Source organism: Coturnix japonica, chromosome 2 (assembly GCF_001577835.2).
Source record: "Coturnix japonica isolate 7356 chromosome 2, Coturnix japonica 2.1, whole genome shotgun sequence".
Lineage (NCBI taxonomy): Eukaryota > Metazoa > Chordata > Aves > Galliformes > Phasianidae > Coturnix > Coturnix japonica.
Genome location: NC_029517.1, coordinates 39,081,507 through 39,095,228, shown reverse-complemented (window position 1 = coordinate 39,095,228; position 13,722 = coordinate 39,081,507). Strand labels below are relative to the sequence as shown.

At 39.3% G+C, this 13,722-nt stretch overlaps 1 protein-coding gene across 2 annotated transcripts in view; it reads right to left on the bottom strand.

Annotated features, from left to right (window-relative positions):
• Window positions 1-13,722, bottom strand: part of TMEM108 (transmembrane protein 108) — a 141,947-nt gene that overhangs the window by 99,339 nt on the left and 28,886 nt on the right. Inside the window, exon 1 of one of the 2 annotated variants that reach the window (XM_015854069.2) lies at window positions 4,030-6,155. The exons of the other annotated variant lie outside the window; for it this stretch is intronic. The gene's annotated coding sequence lies outside the window, so the exon portion shown is untranslated. Of the gene's footprint in view, window positions 1-4,029; window positions 6,156-13,722 lie in introns of those variants that run through there. 2 annotated transcript variants of the gene reach the window in all.

The window sequence follows — 13,722 nt, the reverse complement described above, 5'->3', positions numbered from 1 at the left end:
AGGGAAAAGGGAAAAAAAGTCCCCTAAGAAATGTAACCTTTTGATGACCTTTTCCTCCATTGAGGCTTTGGCAGTTAGTTAACAAAGCAGCAAAAGTAAGAGCTGTTTATGTACTTCATTGTGTCACACAGAAAGTTATTAACATAAGTAGCATCAATGTCTCCTAAATGCTACTTTTCTGCCCTGACAAAGTTTGTTGCTTGTTTTGTGTATTTAGCTAAGCTTGTGCTCAGAATTCCCCTCCCTGTAAGTCAAAGCTCAGTAAACAAGTCTGTTTGCTGTCTTAATCTGTGCTATTTTACACTAATTATAGAAATAAAACACGAATTTCAAGGAAGTAAAGAACGTCACTGCATCAATTTCTATCACTGTTAGCATACAATCTGTATGGATTTTAATTCGTTTCTACTGAATTACAGTTTCCTGAGACAAACATTAAGCTCTTTCATAACTAACAGTTTAAGCAGTGAGAAATTTCTGTATGGTGGTTTCACAATGAAAGAAACAGTGTTGTGCTTAAAGCCAACGTCTATCCTTTCTAATACCATCAGATTGTTGCATACACTAATATTTGACCTTGGAAGACTTGATAGTATCACATTGGTGAATACATTTAATGCTGGAAAGACACCGAGAGAGGAAAATGATCCTTAAGGTTTTATTTTCTTCTTCATGTCACTGAACTGCAGTAATTCTCCAATTTATTTTCCAAAGTCTACATGTATATTCAGAGGAGCCTGAGGTTAAATTTTGTCCCCTTTGAAGTCTCTGGTGTAATTGCTCCTGACTTTGGAAGAGTCAGATTTTCGCCTTACATAATTCTGGAATATAAAATACAATTTCTGTTTCCATTGAAATCAATACCAAATCGTCTTACAAGGTGGGCTCGGGCATCAAATATGAACCAGACTATTAAATATACATCATAACAAGGAATACAAGATTATACCTCTTTTTCCCCATGTTATAACAGTTGAGGTCATGAAAACCTGACCTCAAATACTGCATTTAAACACGGTTTCAATGAAGAAAGGATTACTGCAACCAGTCTCTTTCTTGCATTCCTTAAGTTAATAATTGCAAGTCAGTTAGTATCTTTGCTTTCTGCTTAAATGATGGCTACTAAAATTCCAAATATTTATTAAAAATGGAAAGCTAGCATCTGTTAATGAGAAAACAGTTCAAGTGCCTAAGAGGTTACACTTAACCTGCAATACAACAATCATGAAGATTATATTTCTCTAGAATGCTCCAATATCTTCTGCCCCAAAAGTTCAATCTTCTCTCACAACGCTTTGATGTATATGCTCACTGCTAACTAGTTCCATGTACTGAAGCACTAATGACTATGTAGTATGTTCTCTTGCCTAATTCTGCATGCCTCTTCTAAAAAAATCAAACATCATCTGTCTGACAAATGGCATCAAGGTTATTTGGAACACTTAATTAGGTGATTTTTTAGCAATTAAGTAATATTTTCAGTTCTAGCATTATAAAAGTGGAAATACTGATGTTGTACAGTTTGAGCGCAGGGAGAGTTCTCTGGTACAGCATGAGAGGATAAAATCCCACCCAACTTTCATACAACATGCTTTTTGTTGATCATTTATCAACTATAGAACAACTCATTCCGTTTCATTCCAATTCTATCTGTAATAGACAATGCTACTCAGAAAGTATGTGTGTCCCACACTGCTTTCTGCACTTCTTTAAACAGCAGTAGATTACTTTTTAGATTCAATCTCCCATGGGCTGAACAAGCAGTTGGATAAGTTAGGTGCCTCCTCTTGTGATGGCACCACTGTTTCAGTCTTTCAACTACAATAGAAATGACTGCAGCCTCTTAGTTCCTGCTCTCCCAGACTTGTCCTCCCTTATTAGGAGACCTCTCAGGGCTGGGCCACCTCATGTCAGCCAAAGGAAGACACAGTGAATGTGAACTCATTGTCCCATTGAAGCTTTCTCCTGTTGATTACCGACAGCATTCAACATGGCTTGATCAGACTACTAATGCTGCAGGTAATTCACTGGAATCCCACCATGGGTACCACTGATTTGCTGAAATCACATGGAACTCATTTAAGCCTACCAGTATGAGTAAGGTTGAAGAATCCCAACACTGACATCCACACCACTAGAATCATAACCCTGGCACACTCTCTTCCCTACCCTTCCCAAAAATCAAGTCTTTTTATACCTGCAGGGTCAATCTGATGCCTACATGTGAAGCAAGGATGAAAAAAAAGAACAGTACTGTGCCACTGAACAGAGGATTGGCAGAACCGTTCAACATTCCAAACCCTTCTTCCTGACTTGCACTGATTTGTGTCACAAATTAAATACTGTGCACAAAAAAAAAACAAACAGGGACTTTATCAAAGGTCTGCTTGGAGTTTAGCACCCAGGTCATCAGTTTTGGAGCTGTGGTCAAAAAAAAAAAAAAAAAAAAAGCCCCTGAAACGGTGATTTTAATCTTTCAGCATTGATTAGAAGAGCATAAAGAATGAAAATGAAAAAACATTTCTTTAATACCACTGCAGATGATTACAATACATAATGCAAGCTCTTTAGGGACATCTCCATTGCTTCTTTGCCGCTCTGAATATTGGGGAGTGTTTTTTCTTTGGTACGTGCTCATCTTCTCAGAAAAAACACAGCAATTTGCAAATTACTTGGTCTTGTTCTATAACTGTCTGGTTAAGCTGCAATTAGATTCCCTCTGTTCAGATATACATGCGCAACTTTTAACAAGGGAGGCAACATCAGGTTTTCTGAGCCAGTAAAGCTACTCAAAAATGTGGTTGAAGCCACCAGAACAATGCATGTCCTGTTTCGCCATCCATCTTCTAGGTCTTCAGAATGAGAAGCACAGGAAGTCACCCAACCACATTCTGCTAGTGGGAGGGATTGCTGGAAGCAGTTGATGGCTTCATACTCAGAGCATGATTGCCACCAAGGTGGCAACACCATTTGATGCTTCCTGGTCACCAATGGATTACAAGAAACCATATGAATGATTGATACATTCAGAATCAATAATGACAACCCAGCTCTTCAGGCACTGGAATAATCAAGTTACCCACACCTTACAGCTTCACGGTGCTGGTATAGAATGGCTGTTCTTTGCTGGTACTGCCCACAATACCCAAGTATTATGTAAGGGAATGCTTACCTCACTCATTCCCCTGGCAGACCATCTGACACTGACAAATACAGCTTTCTGTGCCAATTACCAACATATGCATATGAGCTAGCAGAATAAATCTAATCACTCCAGCTACTATTCCAACACATTTTACTACATAAAACACCATTTACAGACAGATCCCAAATTTATAAGCTTAAATCTTCTTCTTAAAAGAATAATTTCAGTGTTCTCTCAGTGCAGTAGGTTGAGCCCTCCCAACTCCCATTTACAGCTGAGTGGAGTCAAAGGAGCTCCCAGAAAGCCAAAACAATGAAATGAAAGATCATTATTTCAGATGTTCGCAGCAAAACAGAGATCTACTCATTCATACAGTCTTATTTAATGAAATGCTTTTAAAAGACAGCTCTTTCTGGTACTCACATAATGCTTGCTTTATTCAGCTTCTTACTACAAAAAAAAAAAAAAAAAACATAAAAGGGTAAAAATACATATATTCTGTCATTTCTACGTGAGTATTTCATGTCATCTCCAAGCTTGACAGTCTGATGGCAAGCAAAATTAGCAAGAATGTTAATCACTCACAACTGCTGATGGCAACCAGCCTTGCAAATTTGACGGGAGAAGTCAGAAAGGAGACAAGAGGTTCAATTATGTCATTTAAAGGTCCTAGCCAAACAGGGTAACATCTATTAAAAATTATTTTACTGATGGATGAACACAGAAGAAAAGAACTGGCTGACAGTTTGTTTCAGTGCCACGTGGCTAGGAGAGACAAGACTCATGGGGATTATTCCAGCTTGATGAAAATTCTCCTTTTCTTAAAATACATATATACATTATTTCAATAGAATACATAAATAGCCAAGACAGAAAGTCTTTACCAGGTCTGTGCAGCAGTTGATCTGAGGTCCTCTAGGTTACTTTTAGATTGGCTGTGGCTTCAGCCCCAAGCTGTAACACTAGCTCAAGATGCTCCGTCTTGTAATTGAAGGCTTAATCTCCTCCTACTCATCTGGGCGGTTGTAATGAAATACGCCAGTTACTCCCTACTCTTGTTTTGGAAAAATGCCCAGCAGATTACAACAGCAACAAAATTAAATTACCTATTCTGTATGTCCACTTCACAGCATAATCATACTGCCCTTTACCAGACTTGTCTTAAAGCAAGAGATATGCTCTATTACAGAACTGCTGCTGTGTCACAGCCCATCCTTGACATCACTACAAGGTGTCAGAAGTGCAGGGATGAGAATAAAATAAAAAAGCTGTATCTCTGTATCCAATAGCTCTATTAATAAAGAGCCTTCATCCACATACAGCATCCCAAGAGCATCAGTATGAGTCAAATGAGGAGATGAAGCTCTGGAACAAGTTAACAAATGACTGCTTGCAAATGACATCCTAAATCTCTCTCCCCTGCCTTTCACAAAACCCTTACAAGGCATCTTTAGGTAGCACATCTCTTACAGAGCTGAGTCTCACAACTTTTACCAGAAAACCATGAGTCTCATCCTTACATTTATATCTTCACAGATGCTTTTAGACAGTAAGCATGCCTGACTTAGATGACTTATTATAAAACCACGAAGATGTGAATACTCTTGAGAGCATCAAGGAGAGAACAGCTGATAAGCAGATGACTTGCAAGATACAGAGATCAGAACAACAAAAGAATGGGAAGTGCCTTTCCTTTTGTTGGTTTTTATTCCTCTTCAGCCTCCAACAAAACAATTTTTGATGATGTTATTAAAAAAATCATAGGTTCTTCTGGAAAACAGGCTCAAAATGTCTCCAGGCAGCTATTCAAGCTCTATAGCCAAGGCTAAATTATCTTGTTGCAAAATGGTTGCTACTACAACCAATAAAAGTGACGGTGGGGCTGATGCAACAAACAGCAGTTCTGGAAAATCTCCCAAGCAATTCATGTTTAATTTAAGAATTTGGACAGCAAGTTTGACATTTCATTAAATCTGAATTTCCAAATTAAACAATATAAAGAGTATTAAATTAATAACACTACTATATCTTGCCGGTGACATAACAACTCACAGTGCCTCTCAGGGTGTTGTTAGGCACCAGCAGTTAAACAGAAGCACTGATAAAGCTCAGAGTCAACTGTCCCCAGACTGATTAAATTCAGGTGCTTCCTGCATCTTGTTTTCAGATCCTGCACAAATCTAGCGTGCAGCACAGCTGAGACTCATTTCACTTCTGTTCCGCAGATCAAGCTCTTCCTAAATTAGCTCACTGATCACTCCAGAAGCAAAGGTGTTCACCTTCAGTTTTGCTTCCTGACATGCTACTCCAGCTGAACTTTGCTTTTATCTCATGAGTAACTATTTGGAAGTTTACGAAAGTGCTCACCCATTCCCTACAAGAGTAATGTCTAGCAGCAGATGTCCAGCATCTCAGATGATGATGTGCTCAAGCCAGAGCTGGAGAAGCCAACAGACAGGTGGTCCTGCTCCTTTCTGCTGCCAAGTCTGCCCCATTAATGCAACGGGGCTGAAGGCCATCAGTGCAGCAGTCAGAGCTTCATCTCCAAATGCGTCTCTGTTCTAAATACATCTCACCAGATGGTTACTATTCATCCTTCTGATGGTGTCTGGGCACGTTCCCTCCAAAAAGGCAATAAACCTCTTCTGATGTGGTGGAAAAGGACAGCTCTATTTCTTCCTCAATCTACAGGCATACAATCCACTTATAAAAAATACAGAGTGCCAGAAAGAATTGCTCAGCAAACCCTTCTTCCATGCTGGGCCAGGAAAAGCTCTACCAGAAGCAATGCTGACATTTTGCTTTTCTTATCAGGCAAAAAAGATCTTTCTAGTGCAAGAAAATTAACATTGCTGTCTTCATCTGACCCCTGCAGCAGCCAAAATACAGCTGACTAAATTGTTCTCTACAGGAAAGAGAGCCAATGGAGAATGCAAACCAAGGTGGGGGTTCTACCACTTCGGCAAACGTATTGCTCAACTGGTACCTAAAGGATGGGTTAGGAATAGAGAAGGCGTATCTTCAAAAACACAAAGAGATTTTACTAAAGGGAACTTGCTTTTATAATTGTTGGACTTCCTGCTGGATTCATTGTCTTGGTGTGGAAAAATACCTGGACAAGGGCTTAACTTAAAAATAAGTACTTGGGTTTGTTTACTTTCTGAGGGACTTTCCTGAAAACATTAATTCTGGATTTCAGGAATAGTAATGGCCAGCATAAGAATGTAGATAAGCAATCCAGGAGTGTTAGCACTGAATGTGGGCCACATGCACTTCTTTTGTAACCAAACATTCAAATACTTGATTGCGCCTGTTTTTACTTATCCAAACACAGATTGAGAGCTTCTGCATGGCTGCAACCATCCACTTTGTATTTGCATCCTAGTAACAGGTAAAACACTGCCATAAGTTACCTTGTGAGCCTGCAACAACAAAACTTAAGTGCTAGAAAGATATTTCAAGTATGAGGAGATGCACTGGGTCAAAAATAGAAACAACTCTCATTTTTAGCTATTTTGGTAAAATATCTGTAAATTATGAAAAGTGTAAAAGGAGAAGTTAATTCATTTCTTCTTTTACTTCTTGCACGTTACCTACTCAGTTTTTTCTCATCAACAAGAACAATACTATTCATACCCACCTTACTAGAGGTATGCTTAAACCTTACTTAGAAAATACAAAGAGTAGCTGCCTTTCAATCAGAGCAGTGTATTGAGACTCAAATCTAGGCTCACTCCCGACTCTGATAAATCAGAGATTTTGTTTTTGACATTTGGCACTTTATTTCTCCACGCTTCTGAAAACAGTTCTATTATCCCATGTGCATAGTGATACCCCGTCTGAAAAAGAGAGATATAATATCCTTTTTGTTACATATTTTCTTACCTGTTTATCCTGCTGTCTGCAGGACTGGGACTTTCCCCCACCATGGGGGTATGTAGTGTGTGTGACACAATAGGGCTCCGAGATATCTCAGAACTTTCAGATGCTACTGAAATACTAATATTAGTTCAGCACCCACCACTAACAATTCTAAAATTACAGGGGAAAAGTAATGGGACAGGTCCAAATCCAAGTCCTGCTGCTACCAATAAAACTCCTGCTATTAAGATACTAGGATTTAGCTATAAATGAGGCAGGCATTATTTTAACAGTCGAGCCTGCAATGCCTTCTCAGTAACAAACGTAGAGGTAGAACCTTGTTCTGCAAAACATCTTTAAGACTAAAGAGGCCTAAAACCTTACATGAACAACAAATTCAGGTTTTCCATTACTCAAATCAGAGAACAGTGTGAAGGCAACTGCAAAGGAGAGACCTTTATTTGCCCAGCATTAGGATTCAAATTGTTTGGAGTTTGACTGTCACTGTTTTTATTCCATTCTATAAGATAACATGGCCTATGCTTTAATTGGTCAATTAATTACTCCTGATGAGAAACTGGTGAAAATGCCATGCCTTACATATGAAGCAGTGGTTATGGTAAGGAACCAAGGGTGTAAGTTTGAATCAGAGCATTATATCAAACATTTGCAAATCTGGCAGTTTTAATGGGCTTGAAATGATGAATATATTGGCATTCTATTGTTTGTCATGAGCTAATAGAAAGACCTATTAAAGTTATACCAATTATTTGTCCAGCATAAACAAATGGAGATCCATATACATTTTTCCCTCCAGCTCCTGGTGGCCATCATCATTCTGTAGGTGCCCAGAACATTGAGACAAAGTCACTGATGTCCAAATAAAAAAAAACCCAAGGATGACTGGTAAACACAGAAACAGATTTGTGAAGGAAGGAAAAAGCACACTTCAGTTTTGATGTCATTTCTCTCAGCCCTACCCCATAAGAGATAGTTACTCTACATGTATTTCTGTTGCCCCACAGGCCTAATACAGGCCCAGTGAATATGGTCAAGCTGCAGGAAGTCCACACTTACCATAACACGGCCAACAAAAGCAAATGACAGGAACATGAACAGAAAGAACATATGATCTTATGTGTCCATGCATAAACAGCTGTATGGTTTATCATATTCTTCTGAGCAACATATTCATCCAGCATGCTGATACTCTTCAAGGCAAAAATGCATCTTTTGAGCCAGTCCCTCTAAATCCTTTTATTCTCATTTCTGTCCCATTCAGTTCACCTCCTTAACAGAGATAAGGACCTTTTTTTTTTTTTTTTTTTTTTATTGCACATTACCTTGGTTGAACATTTCAGGCTCCATTAGAAGTTCACTGCTCACACAGTTCCAGGGGGAAATGACACAACAGGCTCCTAGTGCAGAGCAAGGCAAGCTCTCTTTCTTCGTGCCACAGACTGAGTTGCAGACAGTGGTATTCCCACTGCACAGCATAAGATTTGTTATCCTTTTTTATTTTTCTGTTGCCTTCTGACAGTGATGGGTTATCTCATACACACTGCCTGAATAGGAATACATTATCCTTTCTAAATTCAATGGTGGAAGGATCTGCAAAGGAAAGCAATTTTGCCGCTTTATCACCAAAGGGAAATACACCATGCATTAGGGTTCCACAACTGAAACTTAAATGGTATAACCGCTTATCTCCACCGGGCAGGGCATGACTTTTAGGACCTTGGATGAAAGGGGAGATATTCCAAGGAAAACTGCTAGAAAAGGAAAAGTAGTGGAGGAACACAAGGGAGACACTGAGCTCCCTAGACAGATTTACAAGCAATATGAAGTGAAATGAGGCCTCTAACCAGACACCTTCAGCTTGCTCAGTGCATGGAGGAAGAAGGCTTGAAAACCCCACACATGCTAGCTGAGAGCACAATTGGCGAGCTGCCTTGCCAGCTGCCAACACGTCCTCATTCACTGTACAGGACAAGTATCTTGAGCCTAACAAAGAACACTTCTGCAAACATATTTAAGGCTCCTTGTCCTTGCTCTGACAGCTCATGCTGACTCTGCTTCACAGCCATCCAGGAAAAAGCATTGAGCTACACAGGTTCAGATGAACTTGGGTTGTGGTTTCTTCTGAATTAAAGCCCACTGTATTCAACAGAACAGTTCAGCAGGACATAGAGCAGGCTCTTCATCACTGAACATATCTTGAGACTCAAAGGAATATATGCCAAGTATTTCACTGATGGGATTTCCACACTATCAAACTATTAAGGTGGAGTGGTGTCTAGGGAGGTGGCATTGGAAAATTGCATATTGGTAGTGCTTTTAAACATTAGTGCTGCTGCTGCGCAGGGTATGAATCTTATTATGCTAGATAGTATTTCTGCATATAAATGAAAGTAGAAAGAAACCACTGAGAGGAATCAATGAGCTAAATGGAAGGGTTTTTTCCCTTCTTAATCACAGTCCAATTGGATATTTTCTGACAGTTATTCTTGCCTTTCTTTCTCACCACTATCCTCAAGAACATGAAATTCCCTTTGATGGAAGATAGCTGCAACCTACTCCCATTGACTAGCCCTGGAAAAACGCATCTGACAACCAAAACCCTGGGAAGATGCATCTGTAAAGTCTTTTTTTTTCAGTGCAAAAGAAATCAATGCAGCAAGGAATGAGTTCTCACTCAGCAGCTACTTTGTGACGCTTTGACGGCTACCTGCCAAGTGACTCAGCCTGCAGGCACATCAGAGAGGACTCCATTCTTGTCAGGTCTTGTAAACAAAGCAGGACTGGAACTAGATGGAATGTATGTGGATGGAAAGCTAGATTTTGCAGGAGATGATGCTGGGTATTCAAAAGGTGGCAGTCTTACCTCAGAGTCAGTACTGAGCTGACAGACCAGTGTGATACCAAGGGCAGTTTGCTGCTGGAAGTGGTGTATAGCTTACAGGAGGTGTTAAAAGGAAGGCAGCAGGCTGAGAAAGCCCTGCAGTGCTATTTGGAAGATCAGGAGCAACTGATCATCTTTAACCGAGAAATGGCAGTTTGCCAGTTTCAAAGGCATACTCTTATGAAACCACAGCATGCTCTTTCAACACCATATCTCCACTATAGAGACTGCTCAGGTTACTGATCTTTTAAAATATCTGTGTAAGACCAGAATCTTACTGCACCTGACTCTGTATAATATGCTGTATACAGTGTCAGATGGGCACCTGATCTAGTGGAACAAGGATGGAGCTAGATGAGCTTTAAGGTCCAAATTATTCTGCAATACTATGACTCTACATCACAAGACTGACTGAGAGCCATGCAGTACTAGAAATCAGAAATCCACAGAACACGTTGCTTAGCTAATGATCACAATGCAATGCTGAAGTATCTCATGGGCAATAATCACAAGGGTAACAGAGGTCCAAAGAAGGTGTCAAACACAGGTGTATGTAATACAATAAGGTCATTCACTTTCCTGCACTGAACACAGAATAATCATCCCTTTCTTCCTGGATTACACAATGGCAGCATCATCTCACACCACTTTTTCCCCACTGAAGCAGGAAGAAATCAGTTGTTGATGCATGTAGTCAACAAATTCATAAACACTCTTGTGAACAATTAAGATGCATCTAGAGCATTTGGGGAAAAGTGTGTATGAGTACATCATAGTTACTTATTCTGTACATATATTTGTATACATGCACAGCATTTTACTTTAAAAACTATGTTTAATTAGATCATCTTCCATGTTTTTCTCAACACAGAAAGGTAATATTCCACACTGCTCTGTATGCACAAATCATTTTGCCTCATTTGTGGAAAACAAGGTGACTGTTGAATAGTAAAACAGAAAAGGAAAACAAGCAATGGGCAGTGATCAATGGAAGCAATCTGAAGAGAGGTAAACAAATATATTTAAGAACAACCCTATCAAGAAAAGCAAATTACTATGTCAGTCCTTTGAAAAATTGCGTTATGCGTTCCATCACAGGCCTGATTTAGCGTACAAAGCAATCAGCTACTCTTTAGTACTTGATGGAGAAAGAGCTGTACCCACTGGAGAAAAGGTCTCGGGAAAGAGTTTGGTGAAGTTGTCTCCTGCTCTTTTGTTACCACGTTACAACATTCTCAGCAAGTCAGTGGTGCAAAATTCAGAAAACCTGGGAAAAAATGTGAAATACTAATAAAATAATATGAAAGATACTAGCTGACAGTGGTATTCAACAGATAGTTTATGGCTGGCGGGGGAAACAGTCAAGATGTACAGAAAACAGTATTCTTGTTCACCTGTGTAGCTACATGCTATTTGCACGTGCATATTACTGGGTAGGACACAGCAGCACTGACACTTAAAACATGCTTCAGTGAGCCTTACCAACTTGAGAGTTACAGCTTTTTTTTCCTTTGGCAGTGATTCTGTGTTGCTTTTGACAGGTCACTTTATGGCTTTGCTGTAGTTTAACAGGGTGTACATGGAGATAATATTACTTACCTATCTAAGGGGAAGCTTAGGATTCCTAACTACATAATGGAACCGTTGCCATCAAAAAAACCTTTAAATGAAAAAAAATAATCTGACATGACATACGTTTCATGGAGTTTCAACCATTTGTATTGATTAATTTCTTACCAAATGTTTAACCATTGGAGGAAGAAAAGAGGCAGAAAGCAACACATGCTTCTCAATCTTTCCTTTTCAATGTAATGTACTAAAAAGACTACTACAGTATAGAGTGCATGAAAGGGCCACTGCTAATACCAACACCATTCTGAGACTTGAAATATCTATGGCTGTACATACAACCCAGTATGCTTCCCATTCAGGATACGAACAAAAAGCCATCTACCTAGGTTTTCTCACAAAACAGAAAGCTTCCGTCCTGTGCCGATTCAGATTTCTTACTTGTGAATGAGCTACTGTTCACACTCTCCTGCTTCCAGCTAAGAATCCAGATTCAGTAATATTCCTATCCTGTCTTCACTATAAACCAACCTTGGTGACCTAGCTGCCTTCAACAAGAAACTTTACTAACAAAGAAGCTGTTTCTCATCCATTTTGCATAACGCTCAGGCCGAGGTCACTCACAGGCATGAAGGCTCCTAACAACCAAATGCAAAATTATGCTGTCTTGTTGTAAAAAATATACAGTTACGGAATATATCTGCAAATGTGAGTGGTATCTCAAAACAGCTGCTCATTTTGAGATTAAAAAACACCAGCAAATTTGTTTGGAAACAGCACTTGGATTTCCAGTGGTAATTAACCGGAAAGAATTTGGTGAGTTTCCATGCATGACAAAAGCATATCTCAAAAGGATCTTTATAACTGCTGTTTCTGTATACTTAGTCCAATTTCTAGCCAAAATTGGGAATTATTTCCAAAGGGAATAACTTGAGCACACTTGCCTCAGACAGGTTTTTGTTGGGCTCATCCTGACTTTGATACAAATTCAAACCAACTACTATGGACTCTTACATAGTCAAGTCTAACTTTGTTCTCATCTTTTATTTTTACTTAATTCCATCATATTTATCAATCCATTTACATAGCCCTAATATTAAGAAATGCCTAATATTAAGAAATAGTTTCACACAGCTGACTACAAGAGATGCTCACCTCAGGGCCAACACAGTTTGCAATTTCTTCTGCAGTTTACATATTTGGTAAAAAAAAAAAATAAATCCATCTTACAAGCCAGTGAGAAGGGTTTACAAGCAGATTAAAGGATAAAACAGCTGACCATACTAAAATATGCGGTCAATACACTGTTAACCACAAATCTATAACTGTTTTGCTGATAAACACTGCTTAAGCTCCAGTTCATTCTGACTGCTGATTTCAGATTCTTAGTTACATGAGCAGCAAAACAAGGAAAAGAAATTCAGCTGTTTTCATAAGAGTGGTGCTGGCTCACAGTCAAACCTGCATAATTGGTTTTCAGATTCCTCTCATTTTCTAAGTAACTAAAGGAAACTGGAATGGAATCTCTCCTTCAAGTTTCCTTCAGCACAACCACTCATGGAAAGTATTTTGAGTGTGCTCCATACTACTTGCAGTTTAAGAGACTGATTCACCCTTTTGCCTACAAGTGGGTGCTCATCAGACTCCTGACAATGACCAGATGAAGCTCAGACCCAAAGCCAAATAACTGCTGTAAAGCTAATCTGCTTACAGAGGCTGCAGAATCTCCATCTGCAGAGGTCTGCAAGACACAGCAGGTTAAAGCCACAGTTACCCCGACCCCATGCTGGCAGTAATCCCCACTGAGCACAAGGCTGGATGAGTCCCCTTCCAACTACAGCTTATGTTTCCCTGTTCTCATTAGGAAAACAGTGAAAAATGTGATCACTTCAATCTCTAGACAAAAGCACACATTTGTATCTAAACATCAATTATATCTGAAATCTCCTCCAGTTGCACAGATAGTTTGAGAAAGCATCAGCTTTGTGCCAGCCAACCCCATCACCTGAAACTTGGTCTTTGTTGTCAGTTATCACACAACATGGGAACAAAAGCAAATAAAAATGACTAAAAAAGCTGCACTTATAAATGGTTATCATTGAGTACGCAAATATTATTGTTGAAGATACATACAACACCAAGCGTAAATCAAGCTAACAGCAGATAGAGACTTTGATTTGTCCCTGGAGTACAATCCACTTAAAGAGTCATTGCTAGAAGGTAACATTGTGCCAAGTAGTGTTTG